The sequence below is a fragment of the Pinus tabuliformis genome, chromosome J (assembly GCF_031772625.1).
Source record: "Pinus tabuliformis cultivar Carrire ecotype Pingquan chromosome J, CPIR1, whole genome shotgun sequence".
Lineage (NCBI taxonomy): Eukaryota > Viridiplantae > Streptophyta > Pinopsida > Pinales > Pinaceae > Pinus > Pinus tabuliformis.
Window position 1 is genome coordinate 310262061 of NC_142295.1, and position 12577 is coordinate 310274637.

The 12577-nt window shown below is 36.0% G+C and overlaps 1 pseudogene; it reads right to left on the bottom strand.

Annotated features, from left to right (window-relative positions):
- Positions 1-3093: 3093 nt before the first annotated feature.
- LOC149226975 (protein RRC1-like) overlaps positions 3094-12577 on the bottom strand; it is a 68178-nt pseudogene continuing 58694 nt past the window's right edge.

The window sequence follows — 12577 nt, forward strand, 5'->3', positions numbered from 1 at the left end:
AAAACTTGAAAGTGCTAACATGGTACTTCTCAAAAATGAGAATCTAAATCAAATATAAAACTATCAAATAAATGGTAAGTATAAGATAGATTAGCATTAAGTTTCCTATCAAAACTCTCAAGCAGCTATAAAATGTCTAAGAACTACAAACACTACGATGGTACCAAGGCCACTATAAATGATCAAAATATAAAAACTTGAAAGTGATAACATGGTACTTCTAAAAAATGAGAATCTTGAAACCTAAGTTTTGTAAAGAACCATCTAGTCTTCCCTGCCTTGAACCTCTCCTCAAAGGAAGCTTTTACTCCCTTTAGTGCCACCACCTTCTGATCATGGGTCTCCAGTATATCAAAGGTAACCACATTCTTCAAATCTTCATCCAAACTATAATTGGTGGGAATGATGTGGTTGTATTTAACAACCTTGATGAAATCCTTCAACCTTCATTTCTTCGTCGTTTTCTTTGCAGACTCCTTTCTAATGACCTTCTTAGGGTATTCTGTGATACCACTACAAGGCAGTGGCCATATGCTCATCAAATAGTGCCATTGTTGAAGGTTTTAATGAAAATGACTTTTCCACCTTCGGAGCATCCCTGCAAAAGAATGAAAACTTTGTTTTTCTTCAGAAACTTCACCATTCTCGCTTATCTCTCTCCACCTGCTTTTGCTTTTGCTCTTCTCTGCCTCCTTTATTCTTCTTCTTTAAACTTATTATGATATAGATATTAGAAACATACAAACCTTCAAATATTCTGCAGTAATTCGACCAATGATGTTTCAGTATAAGTCATTAAAGCTTTCCATAATAGTACACAATGCTGCTTCAAAATATGTCATATATGAAGAAGAATTTTTCATAGGAGCACTACTATTGTGAAGAATATCATAAAATAACATAAGCCTTGAAACTTTAGTTGGAATAGGCATCTCCTTTAGAATCAAATACTCTATAAGTACCTCAACTACCTACAATGACTGCAAGGAACCAATTGAGTTGTAAAGAAATGATGTTGTCAAAGTTCTTAACCAAGAGACAAGATAAAGCCCGGAACTACATCATCATCATCACAATAATACCTTGCCAGTTGTGTCAACATTGTCTAGAGAAAACCCCATTGCTTCTTTTATCTGATTTCTCTCCAAGGTCAAAGCACGAAGCATGTCCTCAAATTCATCTCTTTGGCCCTCTGTTAAGGCACATTCCTAATCCACTCTCTAGTACAATTAGATCAAACTACAAATCAGAAACAACAGGGCAGAAAGTTGTTAAAACTTCAAATTCAAATAAATTTTATCATATGTTGACCCTTATGAATATTTGGTGAAGTTCAACATCACTAAAATTCGATGGGTGTCAATGTCTCAAAAATATTGAAATGACCTTTAATAAAGTATTAAAAAAAAGCAATGCCAACGTATGTTATGGTGCTTACCCTAGTCCTTCTAGCAATGTAATTTTTTGTTGAGTCTTTCTCATGCTCTGGACTCTTTATACCTTTTGTGGTAGACATGGTGGTATCCACCTAGATAAAAAAGTATACAGTCAATAATTGAAGGTATGATGATTCAAAATCAATATATTTATATAAAATATTTTTTCTTTCATCCAAGGCTTTGATGCATCATTCAAGTAAAGCTAAAGATTGATTTGATGTTTTGCAGCTAGTCCAGGTGAATCTTAACAAAATTATTTCAAGATGATCTGACAATTGCAACCAAAGTTTTTTGGAAGGTATTACAAACCAGATTTGAAGTCTACACATGCCATCAAGGATTTTTAACACATTAAAGAAGGCCCAAGCATAAAATAAAAAGATAGCCTTTAATAATAATTTCAAAATCATATATATGGTCATTAATATTGAAATATGATTCTCTATATAATTTTAATATGAAGGGTGACTTATCTTCATGTAAACATTGGCTAAAAATCGGGGGTGTTTAATAGTAATTTATGATATTAATCATATGTTTAGATTCACCCTTGTGAGAGGATAAGGGGAATATTCCCATATTACCCTTCAAGCATGTTCTCAATATTTATTTATAATTACAAAAAAAGGAGAAACATATCAACACACAAAGAAATGCAAGAAAGAGATATTCATGCAAGAATTAGTAAAAAAGGGTGTGTTTACTAATGACTATTATAATCAAATCATCCTTGCATGTAGTATTATCTTTTCATGGCTTGATTATAAAACAATCAGGCTCACCTATAAAACTATTACAAGCATTCTCATATTTCAAATTCTCACCACTATATTTGTGTTTAATCTCATTTTTGTAGAGTCTATCAGTATATGTACTCATTAAACATAAAAATGTTTCACTTAAAAAGAGACTAAAATGCCTACATTCTTTACAACCTTCAAAACATTTAAATTGGAAAACATAAAAATGGAATAAAAAGGCTCTCAATCAAATACACTCACTAACAACAACACCTGCAATAATGGAAAAATTAAAATTTAGGTCCCTTGGTAGATTCCATGAAACCTGTCACTTAGTCACAAGATAATGACGGTGTATTTCAAATAATTCACTTCCATGACCCCTAAGTTCAGCATAGAGAATACATGTAATATGGTAATAGTTATGGTCCACTGCATAAACTCTCTTCTAGTTTGAATACTCTGTTAGAAGGCTAGCCAGTTGAAGAACAAAATCCTTTGAAACATGGGGGATAATCAGCATCATAAGTGTGTATATTTTGGGTGTGTTGAAAACTTGTCAATAGCACCTCAAAAATGAGAGAACGTATAAAAAATAATTGTTTCATATATAAGGTTCTAATGCATGCACATTAGAATCAATTTCTATTACATGAGAAATGAAAAATTATGAGAAGTCACCTTCTATATTTTGAAACTACCTTAGTATGCTTATGGGACAACTCTACATAAAACTGAATTTCAATAATGGAATTCTGCATTAATAATGAAAGCTATAAAATATAACTTGAATATAAAACCTCTGAGGGAAAGAAACATTTCTTTAAACCTATAAATGAAAGAAAACCAACTACTTGTAAAGATATCACAACTCCAATAAAAATGCAGAGAGGACATATTAGCAGCAGAAGACACTAAAATAAATGATTAACTTCTTTTGCTTCTTTTTCCCTATCTTGATCCCTTTCCTTTTCCCTCTCTCTTTCTCTATCATGATCCATGTCCCTCTCTATTCCCTTGCCCCTATCCCTATCTTTGTCCCTATCTATGTCATGATTTTCATGATCTCTATTGTTGCTCCTCCTTCTCCCCCTTCCAACATCAGAATCACGAAGCCTATCTCTATTACCATCTCTTTCATGACAAATGAAAATAGAATCAAGATCTCGTTCCCCATCCCCATCAAAACCCTTCTATCTATCCTCTCTTTCCCTGTCTTTACTTAATCTATGTGAGGGAATCTTACTACGGTTCCCACTGTGACTACATTTTTTTGAAGATGAATCCCTATTATCATCTTTCCTTTCCTTCTATTCCAGGGAAAATTTCTCTAGTAGCACCCATCAAAAATTAAAATAAGTAAGCCACAAAGATATCAATCATGTAGATACTAGTTGTTATAAATATGACCTAAAATGAGCTACAATTTCCAAGCACCAGAGACTTCATATGGAACTCACTTCAATCAAATGAAATCCAGTAGATATACAATTTCATGCATTACCTACCATGCGAGTCAAATTCCTGTAGTATCCAGAAGATTATATAGTGTCTTTATCAATCACATGATATATTAACCCATATTCAACTTCTAATCTCTTTCTTTGGAAGATAATTTTCTTTCAATTTATTCAACATTCTTAGTTCCACATTCTTCAAGAGACTCGTGATACTCCATGAGTGTTACCTCCAATTGATGTATATTTTGCCTGATATTACATGTTTACAGTATCAAACTAGATGGTATATATATAAATGAACAAAATAAAGTAGCATCCTAGAGGCAAGGAGAATCACCTATGACCTTCATACATTCCACTATCATTAAGAGTAGAAGCAATGTTTTCCACTATGACTTCTTGCTTGTCTTCTTTTCCATAACCCCCAAATATCTCATCACTACCAAAAGAAGAGTAATTCAAACCAAGTCCCTTAAGCCCTACCTTGTCCTTTGTATTAGTTCCATCATCCTCACAAGTACACTTTGAAGGTTGTTAAAGGTTTTATATCTGGCTGTGGGACTGATGACTTTGAGGTCCCCACCACACAATTTTTTTTTGGTAAAGTTCCATTGCAAGAGGCATCCATTGATTCATGTTCCTCAACCCGTGACCATAAAGATGATTCTTGCTGAATTTTTTTCCTAGATCTAGACATATAGTCCTTATCATCATCAAGTATGGATTTTCTTTCTGCACTTGTGCTCCACCTTCCCCATCCCAGTTTTAAATAAGCATTAGTTTCTCTAGCATGATTACCTCCAATTGAAAATTTATACCCATACCTGACATCCTCGTCTTGATCTTAGTTCTTATGCTTCTCTACTTCTTCTAAGCTAAGAAATCAGGAAAGCATTACCTCTCTACCACCATGAATATATAAACCATTTTGCCTACAGTGTCTTTCAAGCTCCACAATAGGAATACTAAACAATCCTTGAGTTTTTTCTCCTTGTTCGATCGCAAGAGAAACATACTAATTTGGACCAAATCCATATATTATGTCTGTAAGATTTGCTTTAGAACTATCAAGGCCCTTCAATGATGGGGAATCTCCACATATTGAATGAAAAGGAGGGACACTTGAATTTCCGTATCAAATAAATGTAGCTCTCAGTCCATTCACATAATCATCTGAAAAGAGAAACCAATCTGACCAAACCTGGAGAGATTTCATCACTCTCTCCCTCAAAGATTCCACAGTAATCCGACCAGTAATGTTTTAGTATAAATCATTAAAGCAATCCATAATATCAGGAAATGTCGCTTCAAACTTGTCCGATATGCAAAAGATTTTTTCACAGGAGCACTACTATTGTGAAGAATATCATAATGTAACATGAGCCTTGCAACTTTAGTTGGAATAGGTGTCTCCTTTAGAGTCAAAGACTCTGTACGTACCTCAACTACCTCTCCAGCTACGTCGAAATTATCTAGAGAAAACCCCATTGTTTCTTTTATCTAATTTCTCTCCAAGGTTAAAGCACGAATCATGTCCTCAAATTGATCTCTTTGGCCCTCTGTTAAGGTGTGTTCTTGATACACTCTCTTGGTCATTCTAGCAGTGTAAGTTGCAGTTGAGGATTTCTCATATTCATGCACGTGTTCAGATTTAATTTCATGAGTGGGGGAACTTAGATGTATTCCAAATTGGTAAACAAGACTGTTTTGGAAATATGTCTGTAAGATTTATTACTTGCAGTGAAAGCTACATATTTTTTTCACAAGCATGAAAAAAATCATGTTACAAAGATTCGAAGGAGGGATTGATTTAAAAAGTAAAGTTTCAACCTACCTTTAGGATGGGTCAGTTCCTATGGAATCGTAAAGAACTTAAATATTGATCGCAAATAGGCCAACAAAAATGAATGTATACCAAACTGGAGCAATCAAAGCTATAGGTAATATGTTGAGATTTGGATTTGAAAAGCCTCTGGACTATGTAAGTTTTCAATCAATCTTTAGAGCGGACAAATGGTAGTCTTTTAGTTGTAGACCCAAGATATTCTTGATTGTTTTCATAAAATTAGAAAACGTGGAGAATATGAATCTCAGTGAAAGTTAAAGGCACTTGATATTCATACATTCTTTGTTTTTATCATTAATATCGTCAACATGTTCTATTATTTAGAGTGGGATTTTGTGAATTGGCAGGTGTGTTTTCCCACATTTATGTGTTTATACCATGCATAATTTGAATCCTACTACATTTGTCCCCCTCTACTTGCCCAGACTACATGTGTTAAAGAGGGTACAAAACACTAATGATATGTTCTTTTTCCATAAGTTCTTCTCATTTTTTGAATGGATTTTGTGGAAATTTTACACATGCTAATTATGTGGCAGGAAACAATGTTACATTATTCTTTTTTATTATCTCCTTTTTATGAGTCAGCATGCTTCTATTGTACTATTTCGTTACGCCTATGTCATGTAAAGATCGAGTTGAGTAGTTTTTACATTTGATTTCCACTATATTCAACAATTGAAAATATATGTTTTATGTGTAGGTTGGATGATGAGACGACACACTTTGATTTCCACTAGTGCTCTCTTTTTCACAGACTATCACAAGTGCAGAAATACAAACTCACTTTTCTTTTTACGTGGATAAGAAAATGATGACAAATTTCTATTTTATAGTGACAAGGATAACTATGCATTGGAGCTAGACCTCAAGACCTTCAATTTATCCTTTCCTTACCCAACACGACCATTACTATTGGTAATAGAGTTTAATTTTTGAACTAACATTTGTCTTCAATACTATTTCATGATAAAGAAAGCACATAGCCATTGTTGGATTTCCTTCGAGCACACAAATATATCCATGTCATTTTTATTTCCTTGTTTAATATGTTGGAAATAATACTAAGGGCGGGGGGGGAAGTGAATTAGTATTAGCAAATCAATAACCTTTTCATTTCCATTATCAGATTCATATACACTACTTCAGTTAAGGCAACCCGCATGTATACGCAACTGTGTTTAATGCAACTAGTGTATATCCAGTAAACTTATGATTCAGTTAGTTGATCTTTTAATGAGTGCATCAGAACATTATTAACCATATAAACATTAAATAGGTGCATTAAACAAAAAAGATCATCACACATAAGAAGCACACATGAACACCATGATATAAGGTGGAAACCCAATGTGGGTGAAAACCACCTGCTGCAATTCATCTCTATCTTATTTTAATGAGAAACTTATTTTTACAATATTTTTGTACTGGTGCAGTCTTATACCAGTACGCAGGATTCTACCTGCAAAAGGCTACAACCTTCTCTCATTCTCTAGGTTCTCCTGGAAGGGAGCTACAACCTCCTTAGCTCTTGTACTAGCTAATGTGCTAGTACGTAGGTGCTAATCTACAGAAGGTTACAACCTTCTCTTTTCTTCCAGGGACCACGTTTCATAAATTTTCAGACTCGATCCATAAGTACAAAACAATCACCAATGCAATATTAATGCCGAATCACCCAACAACTACATCACTGAAACCCTGTCATCAAAACACAGTCACCAGAACACAGAGTAGAGCCCAAAATTCTGCAACAACCACCAGAAGCACTAGCAACCTCAAATATCAAATCTCATAATGTATACGCTACTTGCCTGTGTCGAACCAACGTGTATACGCCCTTTTTCCAGAGAGAACCCACGTACAGATCTAAAAATGATTTCTTATACCTTCACTGCAATTTTCAACTTCAGATATACCCAGAACATAAGATATAAAGGATAAAACATGCGTCAGTATTTAGATCTATTCATGATCATACCATATAATTATAATGCATTTTAGTCTTCATGATCCTGATCCATCAACCTTTATCAACCACATAGGTGTCTCCTGGATTCAGATCAAGAAAAGCATCACAAACCCAGAACCAGCATACTAGATCTCACACTTCATCAGATATTCATCACTTGCAAACTTGCTCCACTTGGCCTAATGATCTTCTCCTTACATAGGTTTAGGACTCTCTCAATACCATGGTCCAAAACCACGTAGAACCAATACCTTGGACCCAATACTTGGGGTCAACACTTTGGACCAAATACCATGGACCAATACCAAAATACCATGAACCAAATACCACGAACCAAAACTTATATTCCCAACATGTACACGCATTTCCTTCTGTGAACCTATGTGTGTACGTATACGCACATTTTGTTCTACTAACCCACGTGTATATGCACTTTCATCAAGGTTAAATTGTGTATACCTATCTCTGATCATTAATTCTTTTTTGTTGACCTACTGCACTATGATCTGTCATCTGAGTGAGTTGCCATCAAGGACAACACCTGTATCATAATGCCAAAAATCTCCCCCTTTGGACTTGATGGCAACAACCACACCAAGTCACTCTCCCCCTTTGACATCAAGGGAAAAGGGTGGGCCAAGATATTCTCTTCCTTGATATACATTCTACTGTCCATACTCCCCTGAGTACCTGCTGAAATATCTGATTGAGCTCCCCCTTTGTACATGCCAAGATGTACCAATCCATCCATGCTCCCCTTGAGCACATGCAAGGTCTACAAAAGCATAACATGACTCTATACATACATCAATCTCCCAACCAAGTGGGGATACACCATTTTTGACACATCCACCCAACCAAGTGGGGATATATCAAAAGTTTATACATGACTCAAAAATAAGAAACATTACATCATCCATCCCATGCATAGTGGGGTTACAAATCAAAGACCAAAAATCTAATCAAGACCACGATAGTCATCAGCAACTATCATACACCATATATGATCTGCACCATAAGCATTAGCATCCAGCCCTGTAACTTGCATTACCATTCTTTTGACCAACCAGCCAGATGTATCATTTAACCACAGAAGCATCATCACCAAAGACTTCTAACCATAATGCCAACAATGCATTATTCGAAGCATATGCTCCCCCTGAGCCTGTGCCAACCATCATATACCATGACCGAACCATTTCCTAAGTCTATTCTACTGCTTTTTCTTCAGAGCTCCATATACACGACTCTACAACCTCTAACTCATCTATATACGTGACTTATCTTCATAATATCTACTTATGCAAATTGGAATACTGAAGGTCTACACTTTCAGTTTCCCTTGTGTCTATTATGTCAACGAAGTAAGTTATGCCACATCTTTCTATTTCTAATATTGTCTTCTTCAATACCTGGAATTGTGATGATGTATGATCCTCTTGCTTTGGAGTTCGAATTTTGCTCCTGCATTCGCTTACTTTATGTCGAAAATTGTTACATGCATAACATCTTACATGTTTCATATTCCTCCTATAGCAGTGAATGGCTTTGTGACCAAACATATTGCAAGCAAAACAATATCCCTTGAAGTACCTGGAGTGTGATGATATTTTTGTATGATGGTTTGGACCCATTTTTCTTCTTCATCTAGCTGCAATATGTCCAAAGTTATGACATACATAACATTCAACATTATTCATTTGAGGAAATAACCGACTATCACTTCCATAGTTAGGAGGAAAAGATCTTCTTTGAAGAATTTCTTTCCTTGGTTTTTGTTGGGGTTGACCACTTATCTCTTCATTGATCATTTTAGATTTTGCATTAGAATTCCTTTCCTCACCCTGTGAGCTAGATTCACCTTCGATAGTTTCATAAAAATCAAGACCAGTTTTGATAGCAGGGGAACTTTGACTACTGAGAATATCATCCAAAATCGTACTACTTTCTTGAAATCATAATAGTTTATCCTTTTCTTCTAATTTACCTTTTAAGATATTTACCTCAGCCTAATGTTGTTCTTCCTTTTCAAGATATTGCTTCCTTATGTTTTCTTCAGCTTTTCTTCCTTCTTCCACTTGTTGCCTTAATTCGAGCACTTCATGTTCTTGTTCTTCAAGAGCTTCTTTATTCTACTTCTTTGATTCTTTAAGATCTTCTTTTAGAGAGAGGATCTTAGATTCAAGTCTCTGGATTGTTATGCTCTGATCTTTTACTACATCTTACAGATGCTCCCTTACTCTAGTTACCATCTCCAGCTGTTCTTTTAATCTGGTAACTTCTTCTGTTTCTACGTCCTTATTTTCATATGCCATGAGAAGTCTAATGTCTTCATCACTATTGGATGAGTAATTACTTTTATCATAAGTATAATAACTTCTATTACCTTCTTCAGGCATCTTTTCTTTGTTATGAGGGCATCTAGCAGCGTAGTGACCAACTCTACTGTTAGTTTCAGTATCTTCATCCCTCCATCAGTGATCAAATTCTCTTGTTGCATGGCATGTTAGGTGTCTCATCCAATCATTTGCATTCCATTAGGGTCATGGATCATCTGATGGTAGTGGCATATTATACATTTTCCCTCTTGTTCTTTACCTGCTGGCTCATTTTCATACATTCAGGTCATTTACAATCATTTTTAGGGTTTTAGGTCTCATTAGGTCTAGGGTTTGTCCTCAAGGTCTTGTAAAAGCTCAATAATGGTCAGCAGGTGCATGAGGATGTCAAATAAAGTCTCAGCAACAATAATTTCAATAATCACATGTTCAGTGATTGATTTTTCCTCAAAACCCTGTTTTGAGGAAAAACGGAGTTTTTTATGTTTCATGTACAAATTTGATGTAATTTCATTTTTTCCATATGTAATAATTTTAGAGGCAGCCCTGGTCACCTTGCAAAGCCTCTGCAATTCCAGTTCCTGCAAAAGAAACAAAATGCTAAAGTATTTAGTCCATCAAAGGCAAAAAACCAAGCAAAATTCCAAAACAGAGTTTTAAAAGAAAGTGAAAGTCAAACATTAGCAAAGTGGGTTTTCTTGAGTAAAAAATCAAAGCCATTGCTATATAAAGTGTTTTCATGACAAAGAAGGCTCATTTTTGATCACAAGTGAAGGAGAGCAAGAGCATTTCCATTTCAAAACCCAAGAGAGCGATTTTTGTGCCAAAACAAAGAAAATCGCAGGCGCAGCGCACCTAGGTTAGAGCGTGGCGTACCCATCCAGCGCGGCGCACCGAACAGTAGTTAACAGTGTAACTTTACAAGGGGCATGGTGCAAAGAGCAAGCACGGCGCACAGAACTGCAAGCCCTGAAAACACTCACAACTTCCTACAAAATCAAAAAATCGCTAACTCCTCAATTATCCAAGTAAGTTGACACTCCTTCATGGCTAAGGAATGAGTTTATCTTGGTGTTTATGGTGATTTAATGGGAAATGAAACCCTATTTCCTTGCAGTTTGATGAAAAACCATTGCATAGGGTTTACAAATTGTATTTTTTGCTACTAAACCTACTCCTATCATTTTCACTCCCTAACTTCCTCACTCCCTCACTTCACTTTCTCCCTCCCTTTGCAATCATATTTCCCATTCCATATTCCCCATATCCTTAAACTACCAACCCTAAATCCCTAATCCAACTATCCCAAACCCTAATTGCTATTCCAAAACCCTAAATATCATCCCCTAAACCATTCTATTCTCCAAAAACCTATTAGCGGCATTTCCAAAACCCTTCATACACATTCCCTCCACACTCCCTCATGTATTCATATCTTTGGCAGCAAAAACCTATTGACACCATAAAATCTCTTCATACTCATTTAAGAAAACTCAAACATTGGCAAAAATGGAGTCAGATTCTTCTTATGATAGAAATGAGGAAACAGTCAGTGACTCTTCCAGAGAAACCCATACACCAAGGAGACCTCATAAGAGTGGAAAACATAACCGGGAGGAGCCTACTTCACTTGCTGAGCTTTTGGCCTGTCCTCTTGCTGTCACATGCTTCCAACATCAATCTTGGTACCAATTTTGTGAGATGGTGGAAAGAGTCAAATACCACCATGAGCTGGCCAGACTCTTTATGCTTCATCTTCATGATGGCCAAGTCAATTTGGCAGGTGTGAAATTCACCATGACACCTGAGACTATTGCTCAAGCAACCGGTATTCTGAATGTAGGTGAACAGTGGAATAAGGGGCAGCTAGTATACAGAGATCATTATGAGCATTTTATCAAGGCTGGTTTTCAAAAGGCCAAGAGGTAGATTTCATTCTCATTCAGGATGATGACACTGATTTGGGCTCAAAGCTCAAAGAGATCTTTCAGGAGCAACAAGATGACATTCATGTTTTGTATCTCAAACTAGAAAAATCCAAGTGGATAATCAACTACCTGGAGCAAAGCAACAAATAGTTAGAGGATCAGCAAACCATCATGGAGCTCCAAAACCTAAGGGCAAACCGGCAGGCTGCCAAGAGGAGGAAAACCAAGTCGACACCACTTGAACAAGAAATAGAAAGATGATCATGAATCTTGGCTTGAGAGGATAAACATACACTTGGAAAAGATGTTGGAGAAGGCCAAAAAAGAGAAAAACATGTTGAGGCACATGGCCTACCACTACTTGGCGAGAAACAAAAGTTGCAAAGCAAGAATCAGGACTTTAAAGGCCAAGTTGAGGAAAGAATTGAAGAAGAGAAAAGAGCAAGATAGACTTCAGATCTTGGCTGAGGCTTCCTTAGCGCAACACAACACTTGATGAAGGACGCTCAGCCCAAATTTCAAGAAATTTGGGAAACTTTTTGTAAATTTTGAATTTTTGGGCAGGTTTTCCTGTCTAGTGCGCTGTGCCACCTGGTGCGCGCTTTTGCTAGGGACCTCTTTTTGAGGAAATATCAGAATTTTTGGATTTCTCATGGAAAAATATGAATTCCCTCACATGGCCAAGAAATTTTGACAAGTTTTTAGCTTCCAAAAGGGTTAAAAACACCTCAAAAATGACCTTTTCGCCCTTTTTCGGCCACATAGGAAGCAGTGTTGGGAGAACTCATTTTTGGAGGGGAAAATGGAGACCAAATTAAGAAATTCCACTTGTACTGGAAAGTAGACAAGAATA